Source organism: Pituophis catenifer, unplaced genomic scaffold (assembly GCF_029215685.1).
Source record: "Pituophis catenifer annectens isolate HBS135680 unplaced genomic scaffold, rPitCat1.0.hap2 SCAF_3, whole genome shotgun sequence".
In the NCBI taxonomy this organism is placed as follows: domain Eukaryota; kingdom Metazoa; phylum Chordata; class Lepidosauria; order Squamata; family Colubridae; genus Pituophis; species Pituophis catenifer.
In genome coordinates this window covers 43,994,728-44,017,157 of record NW_027256883.1, presented here as the reverse complement: position 1 = coordinate 44,017,157, position 22,430 = coordinate 43,994,728, and positions in this window count along the sequence as shown.

Sequence of the window (22,430 nt, the reverse complement as noted above, 5' to 3'; positions counted from 1 at the left end):
GAATTGCTGACAATGTGAATTGCTGGCTAGTGTGAAATGATTCAGAAATATACTGAAGTTCTCAGCAAACTGTTGCAAGCTGTGTCAATTCCATCATGTGATTAATATTCTTTCTATTGGGTTAAAAATTCTATTGGATCAAAATTCCTAGAACGTGCAAAAGAAAAGCAACATAAATATAAACAAAGAGGTATTGTATGGAAGGCTAGTACTCCCAAATTTTAAAAATCTCTATAGTGGGATTTTTCACTCTTTTTAAATAATGAAAATAGCTGCCTGTATCTATGACTTCTGTTTTAGAATAATTTTAAGCAGTGGTGGGATTCAAATAATTTAACAACAGGTTCTCTGCCCTAATGTTTCTTCCAACAACCAGTTCACCAAACTGCTCAGAAAGTTAACAACCGGTTCTGAATCCCACCACTGGTTTTAAGACTAGAAAATATGTTGCATATACTGTAATTGAAAAAATATGTCTAGATTTCTGGAGACTAGCTATTTGAATTTTGATTTTTGTTGGTGGGAATTGGAATGAACTCACATTAGATATATCATTTTTTCCTATGAAAATTCCATAGAATTTTAGTGAGGTATTAAGCCTCACTGGAAGATTTTTTTCTGAGAAGACATAATGACTAAAAAAGATATTTTATCATGTTTGTGTCATTTTAATCTATATTTTTGAGTGCAGGAACCTAACAAAATTATGGACAAACTAGTTATGTACAAGCTCTTTTGACTACAGTAGTGGCCAAAATTGTGGAAACCTTTTGGGAAAATGTATTTCCTAAAACTAGCTAATAATACCACTTTTTTTGGAGTAGTACCATAAAATTATATATCAATGGAAAGATAATTTAATCAAGAATGCAATGCAATAACTTTTATGAAGGATTTTCTATTAGAATAGCAGTTACAGTATAAAGAAGAAAAATGAAACACGTAGAAAAAATGAGATATACAAAAATTATCACCATGTCAGTTAATATTTAGTTGGGTAACCTTTAGCATGAATTATGGCCTTACAATGTCTTCCCATGGAGTGAACCAAGTCTTTTAGTTCTGCTGCTGTTATAATGTGAAACCAAGATTGAATGATTGCTTCTATTAACTGGGTTTTATTGCTGGGTCGCTTCTGTCTAACAAGTTTCTTTAGTCAGCTCCATAGATTTTCAATTGGGTTAAGGTCTGGGCTATTCCCAGGCCAGTCCAGCAGTGGAATATGATTATCTTGAAACTCCAGAAAAAAGTGGTGTTATTAGCCATCAAACCTCAAAAATACACTTTTCCCAAAAGATTTCCACAATTTTGGCCACTACTGTACAGTAGCAGCAATTTTGTCATTATTTTGGTTTTGCTTATAGATCTTGCCCTTATAGATCTGGAGGATGCGAACAGAGCAGAGGTGGGTTTCAGCAAGTTCTGACCAGTTCTGGAGAATCGGTAGCAGAAATTTTGAGTAGTTCGGATAACCGGTAGTAAAAATTCTGACTGGGCCCACCCCCATCTATTCTGTGCCTCTCAAGTACCAGCTGATTGGGAGGAAATGGGGATTTTGCAGTAACCTTCCCCTGTATTGGGGATGGAATGGAGATTTTACAGTATCCTTCCCCTGCCACACCCACCAAGCCACACCCACCAAGCCACACCCATAGAACCGGTAGTAAAAAAAATTTGAAACCCACCACTGGAACAGAGTGTGTAGACAAATGAAAGTTGCTACTTGATTGCTAGGCCCGTGCACTTCTCACTGATTAAACAGGCCAGATTGTGATTGAGTCCAGGATTAAGAGAAATGATCACTTATGTGAGGGTAAGATGTGCCCTACATGCTTAAAAGAAGGAGTCTATCTTTTATTACATTTATATCCCAGCAGAATAAAATTGATTACACAGTGATTACTAAACTTTAATCAAAAAGCCTTCTCTTTACCTTGTAGATGTTTCAAATTATAGTTACAACCTCAAATATTGTATTCTTGGGCAAGTTGATAAGACAAGTGGCAATATAGCAGTGGTGTAGTAGGATGAAACAGCTTTTATAGATCCATTTCAAATGGGCATCATTCAGGATTTTGGTGTGGGATGCCTTGGAATGTCTGGGATGCTAAAGACACCCAGACATTCCAAGGAGATAAGCAGTGATAGTTTTGATTGTTGCCTAATGTTCATAATGGATTAACTAAAATTTAATCCAGACAAGATTGGGAGTAGTGTTGGTAAGGATAAAGTTGGACTCTGGGATTGAGATGAAGCTTGTTCTGAATGGAATTATACTCACCAATAAACAGCAGGCTTGCGTGTTTGAGTGTGCTCCTGATATCCAGCTGTCATTAGGTTGATAAAGTAGCAGCTTTGCTAAGGAATATATTAGCACAATTATGGATATTGTACCAACTGCCATACTTCCTAATTTGGTTAGCCTTGGCAAAAGCTATCCACATTTTGATACATCTTCTGCAATGTATTTCATATGGATTACTTTTGAAAAGTGTCTGGAAAATGCAAATAGTAGAATTAGAAACCACCCCATGTATAGTGTTCATAGGATAACAATAGAAGAGAGTATATGTAGCTCACGATTGAATTGTAGAGTCCCTGGTGCTCTCTGAGCTTGGTTGCAGATGTTTTCATTACTTGGCTAGGTAACATTTTCAGCGCTAGAAGAGAGTCTGCTCTCTATTTATATGCAATTTCTTGCCCTCTCAGTATTGGTATGGGTGTTGTTTTCTCCTTGAATATAAGGATGAATGAGAACTTTTACCGATATGTTTGAAAATCGTGATTGATTAAATTTCTTATTCATCTTTATTCTTACACTTCTCCTTCCTTTATAATTGAGCAGAACCATGAAGTTTAGAAAATTAAATATATCATGGTAAGATATGCTCTATTTTTTTTTTTTTACTTTTGAATAGGGAAGGACAATATATCATCTTAAGGTACTTTAAAAATCCATTCCATTTAAATCTATTTGCATCTGAAAATATAAATTGCATTTGCTGCTATTTAATTGCCACAGAGTGTTTTTTTTTTAAAAAAAACTCATCATAGAGGTCCGAGAAGCAATGCTAGTTCACAAATGAAGATTTGTGAAGACAGTAATATATGTTACAAAGCTGAATTTAATGAAATGCCCCTCAAAATAAGAAAGGATCCAGATAGCCAGTGACTTAGCCCACGTTAAACTTTCTGCATATTTTAGTATTGGGGATAAAATGTTATACAGAACAAAAGGAAAAAAAGGTGTAGATGCGCTCAGAGCAGATGACAGCAAAATGAGCAAACAGTGGGGTCAGGCAACTGAATGCAAACAAAATTCTGTGATGTATCATTAGAGGGATCACCAGCAGGAAAAAAAGAGTTCCTAATCCTTCTATATAGGGCCTTAGCCGGACCTCATTTGGAATACTGTGTCCAATTCTGGAGACCTCGCTCAAAAGGTCCTCCCCTTGAGGAGCACCCGGAGGCTCCAACTGGCGCAGAGTGCGGCCGCGCGGGTGGTAATGGGAGCGACATGGCGTTCCCATGTAACACCTCTCCTGCGCGAGCTGCACTGGCTCCCGGTGGTCTTCCGGGTGCGCTTCAAGGTTTTGGTTACCACCTTTAAAGCGCTCCATGGCTTAGGACCCGGGTACTTGCGGGACCGCCTACTACCACCAATAGCCTCCCACCGGCCGGTACGCTCCCATAGAGAGGGGCTCCTCCGGGTGCCGTCAGCCAAACAATGCCGACTGGCGGCCCCCAGGGGGAGAGCCTTCTCTGTGGGGGCACCTACTATCTGGAACGAGCTCCCCCCAGAGATACGGAGGATCCCGGATCTGCGCACCTTCCGCCGCGCCTTAAAGACCTTACTATTTCACCAGGCCGGCCTGGCCTAATTTTCCCCCTCTTTTATAAAAGATTTTTAAAATTTTAAATATCTTTTAGTATTTATATATTCAATTTTAAATTGGTTTTAAAAGTTTGGGGTTTTAAATTTGTCGGGGCCAAAATTATTTAATTTGATTTTATTCTATTTTTTAAATTTTGTATTGTATGTGTTTTTATTGTCTGGCTGTGCACCGCCCTGAGTCCTTCGGGAGTAGGGCGGTATAGAAATCTAATAAATAAATAAATAAATAAATAAAAGAGATATTCATAAGATTGAGCGAATTCAGAGATGGGCAACAAAAATGGTGCAAGATCTGAGAGACAAAACATGTCAGGAGAGATTGGAAGAACTGAATATATATAGCTGGAGAACAGAATGGAAAGGAGTGACATGACTGAAACCTATTAAGGGTGTGAATATGGTTCTGGAAGGCAGTATTTTCAATATTAAGCAATAATCAGGAACATGGGAGCATAACCTCAAACGGATAGGAGAAAGGTTCAAAAGGTATTACTTCACAGAAAGAGTAGTGGAAGCTTGGAACAATCTTCCAGTGGAAGTAGTTGGTCAATCATCAGTTACTGAATTTAAACTTGCTTGGAATAAACATATGTCCATCATCCAACAAAAATTTAAAATACAGAATTAAAATAAAATTAATAAAATATAAAAATAATAATTAAAAATAATAAATTAAAAAGAAAACAAAAAAATAAATTCAAAGGCAGACTCGATAGACCATCAGGTCTTTTTCTGCCATCAGTTTTCTATGTTTATAAGAGAGAGTCTTTAAATGACATTGAGAATGATTTGAGAATCAAATAATTATTGGTATGACAGGATCCAGGAATAAGATTTTAGAAAGGTTCATCATATGGAACTGGTTGCAGACAAATATTATCCCAGAAAGCAGAAAAAGGATTTGATTCAGAATACAGCTGGATTAATTTAGATGCCCTTCTTAGTTCTTCCTTTGTTCAGTGGCATAAATCAGGAAACCATTATTCTTTGAGAGACCAACCTAAAGCTATTATTTGCAAAACAGATAGTATTATAATTTGTTGCATAATGCAGAGAATAAATTGCTATCTCAGCAGAGATAAAAAAAATTGAATACTCTTATTTTGAATTCTCTTAAATTCATTACTGCAAGGAAACACATCTCTTTTTGGAATGCATAAATGAATATCATCAGCGGCTAAGATTATAAGCTTAACTGTATATACAAGATAATAAATTCCACTGTAATCAGTGGACCTTACGCTGAGTAAACATACTTGGAATCAAATTATCAGTTTTTTCCTAATATACCATACATGAAAAATGCAGCTTCTATAAAATATATATTTGATAGTTTTATCCACACAGAATACATAGCATGTTCTTTTTATCAAGTACAACTGTCCTATTACAGGGCTGCTTTAAGTTCTTCCTGTTCAGGTGGCATTCTGCTGTTTCTGATGCTTATGAACATTTTAGAGAGATCTGCAAAAGTGCTTTAGTTTCTTAGACAGACATCATGAATTTGGAATGGATTGGAGAAACTGTGATACAGTTAATATGAATCATTAAAAAAAACTAAATTTGGGATCAAATCTATGGGATTCCCATGTTGATTATGTGAGAAACTGTTGAACATATTGTACATATTATTTTTGGGGCTGGGACTTTCAAATTCCCTTTGTGATGTATTATTGGTTCTTATTAGCTATTGCTGCAAGGGTGGGAAACTTCAAGACCCTGCTGCCAATTTTAAATTAGTAAGTGACCTATGCCAAAAGCCATATTTGAATGTTGTTCTTTCTCAAGCGTCTTTGAAAGTTGGAAACAGATAATGATTACTAGGAAGCACACTAAAGAAAGATGAAAAAACAGCCAGATCCTCCTGGCTGGAAAATCAGAACTGTTACTTAAGATTAAAAAAAGCCATTTTTCACTGTGAGAAATGCAAATTCCATATCTGCATAGTTAGTTATTATCAGTGGGCTGCTTTGCTTCACCTGATGCTACCCATTTCCATGCTTAGCCCAAAGAGAAACCTGAAGATTTATAACTCTGCTTTGTTTCTCCTTTGTCTTGACTACAAATAAAGAGGTAATGTAGAAAAATAGAGGAAGAAACCAGGATTAGCTAGCACAATATAGTGCCTTGGCTGGAATTTGGACCCTAGCACATCCCAGTGCTGACTTTTTCACTTTTGATTAACCATGATCAACAAACATTATCTGGGCAGCATAAAAGCAGCTAAAATAAATACAATAAAACGAATGAGCGGGAGTGAACATTTTGGTCTTGGCGTGTCAAAAATTCAGAGAATACCTAACTTGAGTCTACTTCAGGGGTGGGTTCTACTTACCTTTACTACCAGTTCACATCGTGCCCGCGCGCGCTCTTCTGCACATGCGCAGAAGCTTCTGTGCATGTGCAGATCATTTCTGATAACATTCAGGTCAGTGGGCAGATCCTCCTGTCGGTTTCACTACCGGTTCTTGTAAACTGGCCTGAACCGGGAGCAACCCACCACTGGTCTGCTGGTATGTCACCTCCCCCTTCCAAACAAAAGAGAAACAATTCCCTATCTCCCTTTCATTTAAACCATCCTAAATAGTGGCACTCGGCAAAAGTGCCAAGGCTGAGCCTTCAGCTTTAGTATCATCACTGCCATGCAAAATGGCTACCTTGTGCTGTTCCTTAAGGTGTGCAAATCTTGGGAAATGGTGCAATTGTCCCCATGGCCCAGCATTCCTCAGGATGTGTCACACATGTTGCTTACCTTCAAGTGGTGTTCTCTTTTGGTTGACAAGCCCCTGCGGCCTACCCAAGGATGCTCTGGGTCACATGAGGCTTTCATTTTTAAAGGGGCTCACAGAATAGTTTTCTGTGGCTTCCACACATTCCAAAAATCACATGAATATGGCATACCTTCAAAAACAGTTGTTGCCAGGTGTTGATAATTGCTGGCATGTCATCCAAAATGTTGTGGCATGTCACCTTTGACCCCTGTTTCATAGATTCACCACCAGTGTCCCAGAGGATGGCCTTTCTATCACTATGGGTTAATTCTGGTGATTCTTTTGTATTCACTGCCCTGCAAAATAATGTAATATATTACATTATACAAATACTAAATAAATGATTTATCATCAATTATTACATTATCTTCAGAAACCATGATAAAAGTGAGAGGTACATTATTAAAAACAAATCTGAACAAATCTTTACTATGTCATAAACCAACATAAGGAGGATGGGATATATAAATGGAAGGTATATATAATTAGTACTTGACCATTCACTGGCCATTCCAAGTTGTGACTAAAATGCTGTGGACTAGCTTGGACTGAGAAACACCCAGTTTGCTTCCGTTCTAGATGAACTAGAACTTATACCCAGTTTTTATTTATTTATTTTTCACATTTCTCTATTGCCCATCTCCCTCAAAGTTACCTTAGCTGGTAACTTAGCTGGGTTTTTGAGGGTTTTTTTTGGAAAAGGGAAACACTGTTACTGACAAACATTTGATGATTGATGGTTTCATTCAGCTTAATGGTAAGTGGCTGGTCATCTATCTGTTTGAACTTTCAGACCCCTTGATATGAATCTAAGCAGTTAATTTACTTATCTTAGTTTTTATTAACTTTATGCAAAAATTTATTGTAAATAATTACAAGTTTGTTTTTAGTTCTAAAAAAATGGCAAATTATTCCTGCTTTAAAGGGCAAAACAACACTATAGAAAAGTTTCTGGGAACTTGGTGCCCCCAGATACATTGAACTGGAGGCAATGGAAATTTATAGTTGGAGAGATCTAGAGGGCACCGAGTTGGAAAACATTTCTATAGAATTGAAGAGGCTTACGTTAGGAGTATTTAAAATTTGAAAGAAACCTTTTTTTTAATTGGTGAAGTGTGCTGAAGAGTTAAGATGGGAGGTGAAATGGAGCTTTGGGTGTAATATGAGAGATTTGAATGCTTTTAAAGATGAATTGAACTTTGTGTGTGTATGTGTGTGTGTGTGTGCGTGCGTGCATGCGTGTGTGTGTCTGTAAGAAAATTGACGTAAACTTCCTGTGAGAACTCTGTGTTCGGTGGCCAGGCTTTGCTGAGTAACAGAGCAAGAAGTCAGAACTGTGATTATTTGCACTGACCAGAGCTTGTCTGGCTGGGGCTGTGCTGTCTCCACACAGTTGGACTAGATCACGCTTGACACAGCGAGAGAGGGAGAGAGCAGTTTGTGGCTCCAGTATGTCGGGCCCACTAGGCAGGTTGATGAATGTGCTGAGCTTTAAGAGCTTGCCACCCAGGCCAGGCCAGCCCAGGCCAGCCCGGCCCATCTACAATGACTTACAGTTTCCCAGTCTCCCTCCCTGCACCTCCCCCTCACTTCTTCCCCTTTGCACCATGACTGCTCTCCACATAAACACTGCTACTCTATCTTCAAAGCCTAGTCATCATGTCAGTGTGTCAGTTTAGAGCAGGCTGGGATCACCCTGCTGGAAAGCCAGGCCGCTGTTGGCTGGCCCTCTTCAAATAAACAGGGTTAAGACAAGGCGTTTCTTTCTGTTTTCTAAATTGCAGAGGCTGCTTTTCTCCTGGAGGCGTTGAAAGTATTCCTCCCCCCTCCCCCTCCCTAAAACCTAGGCAGCACAGCACCAAGTTGACGTGAAATATTTCTTCCAGGGTTGTGACACATTTCCCCATTTACGCCTCTTCCCAGAGGTTATGTTGTGCCTCCTCCTGAGAACCTTTGCAGTGGAGACGTCTGTGTGGGAAGGAAGCCTTGAGGGATTGCACAAGGCTGTCATCTCTTCGGAAAAATGTGCTTTACTTTCATATTGTTCCCAGCAGGATCTTCCCATTCCATGCATCTGTTTTCATTTTCTTCCCAATGGTTGTTTCAAGGTATTTTCTCCTGCATCTTTCCTTTCTCTTCTTCACTCTCTGAAACCCATTCAGACATGATGAATTTCACCTGTGCTTGAAATAGGGAAAGAAACAATAAAAATTTATGGGTGCCTAGGGAAGGATTGTTCAACTAACCATCACTAATCCCACAAGTCATCTCTGCAAATAATCAGCATTAAAAACTTATTTTAAAAATCATGGAAATACTTGGAACATGACATAAGGAAATGGACCCAGAAAGTGTTTTTTTTTTTTAATGGTGTAAAATAATTGCCTATATTTAAATTTGTATAGCTGGCTCTTAGAGTAAATGGCACAGCTGATTTGAGAACGAGTAATCCTTAATATGATTTCAGGTTTGTTTGTTTTCCTACATATTTTGGTGGATTTCCATTTTTAGTATGGAACTTTAACTATTTATTTAGTTGAATATACAGTGCACTACTATGTGAAGCAAAGTATCGGTATTGATACTGAATGCATTTCTCATTCCAAAGGAATATTTTGGAGACAACAAATACAATTGGTCTTGAGATCAAATATAATTGGTGTTTCTGGAAGATGATGGATATCACTAATTCAGTTGATGAGGCTATGATAGTTTGAGAAGAAACACATAAAACATCTTTTTTAGTTGCTTAAGCTGCATAGGTCTAGTGAGAGATGTTAAATATAAAAGAAAGGTAAGCAAACAACTTCTACCTCAGAACCTAACTGAACCATTGCTTCCCTTTTCCAAGTACAGTAGTCTTCGACTTACTATCTTTCATTTAGTGACCATTTGAAGTTACAACAGCACTTATGACCATTATTTCACACTTATGACAGTTGCAACATCCCCATAGCCAAATGATCAAAATTCAGATGCTTGGAAACTGGCATATATTTATGACAGTTGCAGTCTCGCGGGGTCCTGTGATCATCTTTTGTGAGTTTCTGACAAGTAAAGCCAATGGAAAAGCCAGATTCACTTATATTACTATTACTACACATATTACTAGCTTAACCACTATTATACATTATTCCAGAGTGAAAGGACCAGTAGCTTTGCCTTATGGATGGATTGTATGAATAGATGCAACAAACCTGTTTATATTAACCTTCAGAGGGTTAATTGATTACCACAAAGGGCATCTATGGGCATCCCCCCCCAAACAGATTCCCATAGATGTCCTTTGTGGTAACAAATGTTGTAAAATGGAGCAAAACTCATTTAACAACTGTCTCACTTAACAAGAGGAAATTTTGGGCTCAATTGTAGTCATAAGCTGAGGAGTACTTGTAAGGCCCACATAGCTACTGCAATTAACGTGGTAGAGAAAAATCCACTACTTATTATTGTACTTGATTTCAAACATGAGAATAATGGTGAATTCTCATGAAGATTTTATTTATTCTTCAGTTATTGATTGATTGATTGTGTCACCAAGGCTGTGTATATGATTGCCCTGCCTTTTGAGTACCTTGCAGCTTCTCTGGCTTACCGTCCTTCTGTTAATTCCTCATAGGGAAATCCCCAGAAGAGTGGGCAAACACAAAGGCTTCAGAGAGATGGAAAAAAATAGAAAGAAAGCAGCACTTGCCCTCTGATAACCCAAAAATATCACTCTGAGAATTAAATGAAAAAAATAATTTTCCTTTACAGGAGAAATCTTTTGAGATTGTGTGGCATTTTCATTTCATTTTTTATAATATTACAGGTAGCCCTCAAGATCACAACTGAGCCTAAAATATCTGAGGCTAAGTGAGACAGTTGTTAAGTGATTTTTATGACCTTTCTTGTTACAGTTGTTAAGTGAATCACTGCAGTTGTTGTTAGTAACGTGGTTAAGTGAATCTGATTTCCCCCTTGATTTTGTTGGTCAGAAGGTCACAAAAGTTGATCACAAAAGGTGATCACAGGACACTGCAACTGTCATAAATAGGAGTCAGTTGCCAAATATTTGAATTTTGATCACATGACCAAGGGGATGCTGCAGTGATCATCAGTGTGAAAAATGGTCATAAGTCACTTTTTCAGTGCTACTGTAACTCTGAACTGTCACTAAACAAACTGTTGTAAATTGAGGCCTTTTGTGAATGATTTCAAAAGATCCATGATCAAGCTATTATTATTTTTTTAAATATTACTTATTGAATTTATTTATGACTTTAGCCATCTTGGTGAGATATGACCTGTAAAAGGTAAGATATAAATAATTGTAACAAATAGATAAATACTGGAATAACTATAAGTAGTGAATATTCATCAATGGGCAGACAATACTTTTTTTATTTGGTGTGGATTTATTATTTGAAATGTAATTCTTCACAAAAGACCACCTGTTCTGGATAATAATATCACATCAAATACTTTTGCTCCAAAGATGTGACACAGAGGCATGGAAGCATGGAGACAATGTATATGGCAGCATTGGAGCTTATGACCAAACATCATAAGAAAAAAGACAAAAGCTCTCTATGGATATGCTACGTCTTTTGTGGCTGTTTATCTATCTATCTATCTATCTATCTATCTATCTATCTATCTATCTATCTATCTATCTGTCTATCTATCTATCAATATATATATATATTTATATATTACTAAAGAGTAATCTTTAGCCTCTTGCCATCGTCTTTTCCTTGTTATTCTTCTTTCAGGGGTGGTCCAAGAAAATCTATTGCCGAAGACTGAAGGAGAACTTCCCATCAGCCAGGACTAGGATCCATTGTTTTCCAATGTTCCACACACACTTCCAACCAGCAACAGCAACCACAAGTCTCCATCCATCCATCCATCCCAAACAGGTTGGACAGTGAAACCAGTTATTGAGAGAGTTGGTGGGCTTTCTTTCAGTGGATGCTTTCAAATAGATGCTAGAAAAAGTACTTTAATGAAAAGCTTTAATGGAAAGTTTCCTTTACACAAAAGTTCTTATAAAAGAATTCTTTCTTCCAGCAGTATTGTGATTTGATGTAGTGCTGAAACTTACTTCCTATTTATTTAATTCTGATATCTTTCATTGCTTCACCCTACCTAGTACAATTTAATTTTACTAATAATCAATGAAACCATACTATTTCCCACATCAAATTTAGATGGGACTATGTGTATAAAGTATAATATTGTCTGATCTAAGAAAAAATCCAGTATAAACTTAATTAACAGTACTTTTTTCAGCTTTTTTAGCAAGGCCATAGTTTTAAAATATGTCAATAAACTGCAGCTTGTGATCCAGGTGTTATATATTTAAATTTAAGAAAAGCATCAATAGAAGCATATCAACATGCTGTGAAAACACCTGCTCACTCTCTTATACATAACATGCAAAAACAAGTTGATTTCCATCAAGTCTGTATTTGTTTCCCAACAGGTAAACCTGGCAACATTTTTGGCATGACTTGCAAGCTAATTGTCATTCAGGCTGATCCTGTATTGAACTGATTCCAACCAAAAACATCTTCAGTGTCCTTGAATAATCAGCAAAATTGCAATGTATTATTGGCTGTTTCTCTCTTAAGTTCATCTGTTTACACAGACTGACTCACTGTATTTAGTCTCTGTGGCATTTTGCTGTCTGAAGCATAACAGGTGAATATTCAGGCAGTTTTCATACCTGGGATGAATGTCCTGGGGAATTAAGAGTAGTTTAATCAACTTCATTTTCACAAGCTGTAGTAGTAGAGAAAACAAAGGTGGAGATTTCCAAAAGAGACTGAAGAGCAACTGAGTCCAAACAATAAATAACTCTGGACATATCTAAGAGTCAAAATTTCAGCTGAAAAAATAGATGTTCCTCTAACCTCCTCCCCCCTCCAGATCTTTAAACTATTGTTCCAGAATGTATATTCTCAATTTTACAACACACATTTACCAGAAGGGTGAATTTATATTTATTTATGTGAATAGCTGCACATGAATTTAATAGCATTTAACTATTTGTGAATCAGTAAACTATTTACACAACTGATGTACATGTTAGAAAGGCATTAATCTATAGTGGCAATAAAAATAATTAGGTAAAACATGTAGTAAATGCTTCTTTAATTCTTTTCAACCCCTTCAAAATAATTCTGCTTGAATTATATGATTGCCAAGGAAGAAAGAGAAAGTTTAACAATGGAATAGTTAACAGTGGTCCAGTACAATGCTGAGTAGTCTTTCTACTATAGATTTGTTGGGATAATTTCACCCAAGATTGGTTTTTTTAATGGACTTGGTCTATTTTCTAATTCAGTCTTTTTTTTTTTTTTGCCTCTCTTCCTAGACCGGGGTGTCAAACTCATGGCGTCATGGCGGTGTCATGTGATGTATCTGGACTTTTCCTCCCTTCACTAAACCAGGCATGGGGAGTTTGACAGCCCTGTCCTAGACCAAATTTGGTCCTATTGTGTTTTCAGAGAGTTCTGATGATGGGCAGAGTATCAAACTCTTTATGATATCTTTACAATATTCTATTGGGTTAAAAAGTGTAAAACATGAGGAAACATTCTTAAACTTGACATTTGTAACAAATACTATCTCTGATTTTTACAGTTGTTTTTAATTGTTCAAGATTTTTTTTTTTTTAAAAAAGCAAATTATTCTGCTGCCATTTTTCAATAACTAATTTCGTCAGATGCAGGCTTTTTATTGCCAGTTTTCCCAAAACACTGGCTTGACATTAATGCATGTGCTCTTTTGAATTTGATGGAAAACCAAATGCCGGGAACTGCTCAGTGAGAAAATGATAAAATTCTTTTAAATTCAGAAATGTACGCAACATGCCTGTAATCATAGGCAAAGAGGGAACCCTCCAATTTCTGATTTTAGGGAACTATGAAGCCATGTGTAGGGATGTTGCAGCTATCTCAAATATGGAGAATGACTGTATGAGCAGGATGTCATCTCTCAAAGTTTTCAGTTCAAACATTAAATCTATTCAATAGATTGGCTTATATTAAATGACCAAAACACATTATTTTTACTGGAGGAAGAAACACTATTCTAACTTTATACATAGATTGTCCACATGCACAATATTATATTTTGTTATATTTATACATGATTTTTATCTCTTTATTCAAGTTCATTTATTTTGGGCTGAAATTTTGCCCAAAACATACAAATATGTTATCTAGAAATGGAGTACACATTTACTTTGCTTTTCTTCTAAGTCCTGTTGCTTCTCTCACTGACTCTGTTTTAGTGTCTGGAGGGTATTGGAATGGAAAGAACAGGCTTCGACTCAACCCAAGCAAAACCTAGTAGGTGCGGATTTGTGTCCCCTGGATTCTATCACTGGAGATTGTTCATCTTTGACTCTGGGAGAGATGGCATTCTGTTCCTCAAAGCCAATATGCAATTTGGGTTAAGATGGCAGCTGCCTTTGCAGAACTTTGTCTTACACGCCAGTTGGGTCTGTTCTTGGATCAGGAAACTTTACTTGCTGTACTCATGTCCTTGTTCCTTCTTGGATCACTGCAATTCACTCTACATGAAGCAACCCTTGAAGATCTTCTGGAAGCTATACTTGGAATACAGCAATGCAGGTAGTTACGGGCACACCTAGCTACACCCACTACTCAGTGAACTGATATGACTGATTAGGCTGCTGTGTACATTTCATTATTAGATTATTAATCCATATGTTGCACTGGGTGTTTTGGGGAATCCCTGTCCCGATGGTATCTGTCCATACCCCACTGTATAGTATGATGACACACTTTGGATCTCTTCCTTGAAGCAACCCTTAAATCTAAGTAGGAAGCACATGTTTCAAGTGATTTCTTTGACTGTTTTCCTCTATGAAATGAGATGTAAGTAATGAAATTAGTCAATTTCATTATGTAATTTACATAAATTTACATTCAAGATATAAATAATGAAAGAAAAATCAATTGAAAGATTGCAGCTTTGAATAAAAATTATTCACTTGAAAAGTTCCAATGGATGGGACTTTTCTTTAAATGTTTGACATTGTGCCAGCAAGTAAAGTTTCCTGTACCAATTATTTGATGGTGAAAGCTACTTCCTAATATAAGTGATTTTACTTTTTTTCTAATTTGTCATAGAGTTTTATGTGTGCATTATAGGATATTCCTAATTTAGAGTACACTGTTGTAGATTGATGAGAAGTATATGAAAAAAATCAGTGATACTTTTTCATAAATTATACTTGCCATTTAAGTAATTTAGTAGCGTTTAAAAAAACAATAAAGTATAACTTTCTGAAGGTTTCTTCTAATTTGTTCATGGACGGAAGTCTTTGATTATTTTTAAAGCAGGGCACTGCTTTATTTATGCTAAATTAAGGTCAAGCTAGACCTGCTTTGTGTGTGCCTGGGGAGGAGGTATGACTATTTATGACCAATGATACTTTGCTACTGATGAGCACTCATGCTGATTTTATATGATTATATGTGAAAGCAGACCAGTTTTATAAAAGTGACTGCACATTTAAAATGTCATGTCATATAAACCTTTCATTACTCCTGTCACGCCTATATGTAAGGATAACTTATTAGCTAATAATCTAATTCAGCCTTCCTGAACATGGTGTCCTCCAGATGGGTTGGGTAGCAGTTCCCGTAATCACCAAACCAATTACTGGAATGCTAATAATTTTTAATTTGATTGTATTCTAGTATAGAGGCTTTCCAGAAAGAAAATGTTAATGAGCATTGTAAAAATAATTACTCCAAAAATGTTACTAAATAAAATAGTTTTCTACCAGACTCATTTCCCCCATACTGCATGATTGTCATTAAAAATGAATAAATCACTTAAATTTATTTTCTTATTTTCAAATGTCTTGATTGCTTTTTCTACAGTATGAGATTCAGCAATGAAGTTAAGGGATCTTTAAATAAGAGAGTTCAATATGGGGAATCCCCTTTGTCATATATTTCATAGATAGGATTTCATCATTCATATGGTTAATACCAATGGTTAATACCCAAGTTCACGGGTGTCAAACTCGATCGTGTCACAGGCTGGATTGTGATGTATCACAATGTTTTTTGCCTTTGCGGAGCTGGGGTGGGCGTGGCCTGCACATGATATATCAGACCCATGGACCGCCAGTTTTTAAATCTGCATCTATTGAAAAGTCGTAAGTTCATTTTCCAGAGCTTTTCTTTGCTCATCCTAAAACCTGGTATACACATAACTCAAAGTTTGAATCATGGGATTACCCTCAGGATTATATGAATTCTAGTTTCAATATATTAATTAACAGATAGAATTGAATCAGAAATGGTCAGTTGCATTTAAAAGTGAAACATATTTCATTATCTTCACATTAGCTTACAATGAGCAGTGGTGAGAGGGAGAGAGGCTAAAGGGTGCCTGAAACTTTTCAACAGTCTGGGAATTTCTGTCAAAATCTTGGATGATGTGATTATCTTTAGGAGGTGAATCACAGGAAAAGACAGTGTGATGTGTATTTATCAGGTTGTATCTAACATTCCTTGTTCAAAGAGAAAGGGGCAAGGGAGAATTGGATTCAATATACTTGCCTAGGAAGCAAAACTAAAGCAATTGAGAATATCAGTTAAAAATGTAGTAAAAATGCCACAAGAGAGGTTTTTGTACATTGTGTGAGGGATAAAAAATGTTCAGAAGACCATTGCAAATTGGAATGCATAGATGAGAAGCTGAAGTAATGCCAAAAAAGTATCAAGCTAAAGAAAATAGAAATATGTGGAGAGTGTTATGATTAGCGTCTAAGCTATTTTCCAAATGATAAAAGCAAAACACTATTTATTTTAAAGTGTTAACTTTAAAAAAGGTCAAGTACAAGTTAACGTTTCCTTGCTATGGAGAGAATGAAAAGGATAGGCTGGTGTCTTGTTTTTTATCCTTTAAAAAGTTTGGTTATGGCTCTTCACGTATGAACTCTGATCTAAATTAGGACAATGATGTTAAGGAGGAGGCAGCCTGCTAATGTTCAAAATCTTTTTTGGGAGAAAATATATATTTAAATAAAAAGACTGTATTTCTCGTGATGTGGAATACTATACCAAAAGACCTAGTTCCTAATAATGATTATACAAAGTAAAAAGTTGGAATGGTTGGGGATGGAGAGAAAGGAAGCAACAATATAATCTTTTGCTACAAACTGCCCGTGATATCCATCTACCCAAGCTTGCATCAAGAAACTGTTAGGAAAGAGTTGATTTTGCTGTCTCCACAAAAAGATTTAATTATCTCAGTTTTTTAAAGTTGGCAACCTATAATGTGAATCAGACTGTGTTGCCATATTAGCACTGCAGAAAAAGCATTGCTAAAACATAAAGAACAGTACATATTTAAGATTTATAGTGATTTTTTTGGGTGGGCGTCTTATCTCTTTAAACTTTGTCAAAGTTTAGTCAGTTACCTCAGGAGAGGTCATAGTTTCTCAGCATAGTAGCAAGGCAAAAATCAGACTCTGGTCCATTAAAAAAATAACTCCTGAAATTAAACACCAAGTTTAACATTTAGAAAAAAAAAATTAACTTTATGAATTCTGTGTCAGTGGCACAGAGGATATTAGCTGGTGTTTTAAACTCTATCCCTATCTCTTAAATTCTTTGCTGGCTTCTAGAATGAGGTAATTTCTCCTTGATATAAATTACTGTGAGAGAAGCCAAACTAGCAAGGAACACAGAGCATGGGAACATTAGTTGTACTTCCATTTGGAAAAGAAAATAACCCTTATAATTTAATAAGCTTTTCAATTTGTAATTGAATTTGGGGTTTTTTTTGTTAATTAGAAAAAGGCCAGTGGAGCTGTGAGATTTCTTTTAAGAACCTGCCAGTAAGCTAAAAGATTTTCTTGATGGAAGAGAAACTAAGTAAAACTACTTTTGAAAGTGAAACTTGATACAAGATATAGAATATTTTTCACTGCTTGTCTTCTGAAATGTCTTGCCTGTTCAAATAATTAAACCCATTATTAAATGTCAAAATAAAAACATTTTACTTTACTAGGCTGTAAAATTCCAAACAACTTTAAAATGACAGTAAATTCTTTCCTGCTATCTAGTGGTCATCCATATTTTTGCAGGTCAGATATGAAGCTCCACTTTTTTTTGCTGTTATTTTTAATTTTTCATTCATTCATTCATTCATTCATTCATTCATTCATTCATTCATTCATTCATTCACTATAGTGTGCATCTTACTCAATGATGCTGGGCTGCCCAGAATTCAAAAATATACGGTGAAAACAATATTTTAAAAAATAAACCCAATAAAAATCAACTCGAATACAGTAAATATACACACTTGGTCAGTTAACAGTATAGCCAGAAAATGGGGCCCTTGACACATACATAGAATAATAAAAATGATTGAAACACTGGAAAGTTTATTGTACTGCTTTCCACTGATACGGAAATTTAAAGCATGTGGTTGTTATCATTGTTACTGTTATAATTATTATTTTCACGTCACTAATTATATAAAGAAAGTTTCAAATATGAAGGAGTGAGAAATACACTGAGGGTTCTTTCCTGTCTTCCCAAGACTCCCCTGAGCCTTCTCTGCTTTCTAAAAATATACCAGCATTTCCCACCACTCTTCAAACATGATAGTTATAAGATGTTGGCCTTTTTTTTTCTTTTCAAAAAAAGGAAAAAGGGACATATCCTTTTCCAGTACATAGATTCTGTATGGAAAGCCAGAATGCTCTGTTGGATGGAATATTCATGCCCATGGTGATTTAATTAAGGCTGCAGTGCTATACCTAATTACTAGGAGTAAGGCACACTAAATGTAGTACAGCTTACTTTAAGTAGATATGTAAAGAATTATACTATAACTGACTCACAATCAATTGCAGCTTTCTTAAAAGGAATGTAGAAAAATTGAAGATGAAGGAACTAAAAAGCAAACAATAAAAGCATGTTTTAAATTGCTGCCTAAAACATTCTTGGAAATGCTAATTTTTGGTAGGATTAGAAAAAAAAATCCACCTTTCTTTCTTGCCTCTCTCTCTCTGTCTCTTTCTCTTTAAATGCATGTTAAAACCACATGAATATCAAGTCTCTGTAGACATGGTTTGTAATCCCAGAAATTACAAACTGCTGTTTGCATGAATTACTTCTCCTCCTTGATGCCCACCCTCCTTGCAACAATAATAGCTGAACTGTTATTACATTTGGCTCAACCAAGAATACTGTGGAAATGCTGCTCCAAAAGGAAGTGTTTCTACCGCTGCATCTCTTTCAAGAGTTATTTTCCCATGTCATTTCTGGAAATGTTTCAGGAAACCACATTCCCTTTCTTCTCCCCATCCAGCAGTCTGAGCTTTTCCCTTTTGGAGTAAAAGTCAGATGCCTTCAACAGAAAGAAGTAATGGGAACAAAAAACTAAGCTGAAGGGCAAAAAAATATATGTATATTTTAGCACTTTTTAAGCTTCATTATAAACTGTATTTAAAAACATACTTAATTAATACTAATGCATTTAGCTTTACTGTTTAGGTCTAAACTGTATTTAAAGAAACATTTCATAGTGAAAGCAAATATTCTACTTTGAACGATAAATATCCATTGATCTAGTCTGAATCTTTTGGTATTTCTTGCACAATTCTGTGATGATAGTGAAAGAGTGTGTCCTAGTGGTTTATAGGATTTAGGGCTGCTAAGTATACCCTCTTCTGGGACCTATAGCTGTGTATGGCTGGTATTGTCACTATAAGGAACATTATAGACTTTATGTTGCTTTGGTCAACAAGGGGTTACATGTGACTATTTTCTACCACTTGTGTTTTTTATTTGGGGCTGGGAGAAAGTCCTTTGGCTTACTTCTGTCTGGATTTGGTAGCACCTGGTGGTGATTTTCATTATTATGCATGACCATCCATGAATTAGTTCTGGCTGAAATGAACTCTTTGGTCATTTGCTGCCAGTTCTATGGTTCTCTTGGTGCTCTGAGGATGGAACTCACTTGTTATCAGTCATTTGTTGGTTCTCTGCCCTACAACTGTCCTTCACATCCGTCACCTGTCAGCCACATGCAGGTTTCAGAAGTAGTGCACCTGACAGGTCACAGGGAAGGCTGAACATAATTGTAAGCTTACATTTCCTTAATTCTTTTCCACTCCCTGTTATAGATTTAAAGTTCCATTTTTCTCATAAACACTTTTAAAAATAGGAAATAAGCTGCAATTCTATATGTCTTATTAATTTCATGGTGATTTTTACATGTAGCTGTTTTTCAACCTACATCATTAGTCATTGATTTTACAAATGCATTATTATAAATTAATAAATTATTTGGTTTAAATAACAGCAGAGGTGATGAATACAAACATTCTTTCATTGTCTTTTGAACTTTATGAACTGGGTGGAAGAAAGAACAAAGTGAAAAGAACAGGTGAAGAATGAGATTTGTGTAAAGCCATGCCTATTCTTTTAGTCCTCAGGATAGTCAGCCAAATAGAATTAAGTTATTCAATATGAAACAAAATGCATCTATAGGATATCCAAATTGTCTTTGTTGGACTGTACCCACTGAGCCTAGGATTTTGCCAATAAATGAATGTACTGATTTCTCCCCCTGTGACCTGATTAAAATGATTACACAGCATTTCCTTTTAATATGCTACATGGGAACAAAGATATGCAGACTCTATTGTCAGATGTTCCACATTAAACAAAACCATGCATCTTAAGCACACAGGATTAATTCATGAAAGGTGCAGGTCTCTGGCTCCATCAAGAATTCCTATCTCAAAATTCACTATTTTTTTTTTTTAAAGAATGCACTGACTGAAAGAAGATACTAGTTGAAAACAAGCAAACCTTGGCCACAACGCACTGGGAATCTTAGTAGCATTAGTCCCAATTAAAGGAAAGTCATAGTTCTCTCAAATGAATTGCCATGCACTTCAGGACCTAGCGAAGAGTTAGTATATTACTTGATACTCAGAAGAATAGATTCCAGATCCATTGTGCCACTGAAATCTTTCATTTGATCTTTTAATTTGCTACTCTAAAGATAAAAGATTCAAAATCTGAGATTTGTTAAAGCAGTTGTGAGTATCAGCCAATAAAAACCGATACTTCAGATTCACATATGAAATTGTATTTTTTTCCTCCCTATAATACAATCGCCAGGATTTTCAGGATCTGAGGTCCTCAGAGGGCTCTTCTTTCTAAGTCTGACCACCACTACTGCTATAGGCCAAGAGTTCCCGTACTTTTGTCAGTCCTTTGCTTCTCCTCTAAATCTTTGGACTAGATTACAGTTTGCCCTAGCTGTTCCATAAGTTTTCTGTAAGATTTTTCCAGAACCCCTTTAGGAACAATTTTTCCCTTTGAGCCGCTTCAAAAATACCTTCCTTTACATGTGTGTTATAGCCAACTTTTTTGAAGTACCCTTTCAGGAAAAAGATAGGATACACATCAATCAAAATAAAAAATATGGTATATAAATATAAATTTCCTTGCCTTTTCCTGACTGTTTTTCTTAGGCTCCTGTCACACTCTAATTTAATCTTCAGTTTTTCCCTTCTTTACTTCTTTCTTTTGCCACAAGATTTTTCTGACCCACATGATGCTATGTGCTAGCTATAGGTCAGCAGATTTGGGTCTAGATATAAACAGCAGCCCTGAATCTTTCAGTTCATAGCATATTTATTCTCATTCAAACACTTCAAGATCTATACTTCTTTCTTTGACCAATGAGTGGAAAATGAACATGTTATGACATCATAGTACCTCTCTAAAGGTATATAGGTGACAGCCAGTTTTTAAAGCATTGAAATAATAGCTTTTATTTGATTCTGTATTTCTTTAGTAAAAGTGTTTGGGGTTATATCTCTTGCTAGAGCATATTATTCTCATGTAGATCTTCCTAATTCAATTCTGGCATTTTTATTTAAGAGGAGACTGTATTAAGTAGCAAGGCCAGGAATAACCCAGGAGATTTTTTTGCCTGTCAGCAGACAACTCTGTGCTTTGTCTGCCATTGGTCTGACTCAGAATAAGGTAGTTTCATTTGTTCCATTCCTTTTATGTAGATAGATTACATCTGTTTCTTAGGTACATCTTCCCATAGGGGTGGCTTTACTCATTTGTATTACAACAAATGCTGAAAGTATTCACTTCTATAATCCCCTTCTTAAAAAAACACAATGCTTTGACTTCTTTGCATCAGAGGAACAGCTAAGCTGCATATTATATTTTTATGTTTTAAAAGTATTTTAAAATTTGAACAGATCTGAGCTGCTTCTCCTTCTTTCCCTGCAGAAGTATTAATCAAACTTTTGGTCTTCAAATATATATAAAAAAACTGTATAAGGGTTCCCATGAGTAAAAGCAGGACCAGGCTCTATGAATAGTTCAACAATAAATTTAAAAGCCCACATTTTTCTTGTAATAAAATATAAAAAATTTAATCAAATCAGTTAAGAAATATATTGCAATGTAATTTTAATAACAGCTTTCAATGTAACATGATGCTTCTCTGTCACTTTTGGGAAATAGAAATGCTTGAATCTAGGCCACCAAGATGTAACCTTGGTTGAAATTTTACTACTAAAATGTCCTCTTAGTAATTGAAGTGGGAAGGCAACATATTTTCCAAGAAGGGGATCATGTTTTTACTATGTTTCCTATATAATTGAAATATTAATCTGGTTATATTTTGCATTTAATTGTTTTGCCTATTCTGGATCCTACCATATTCTCAAAACC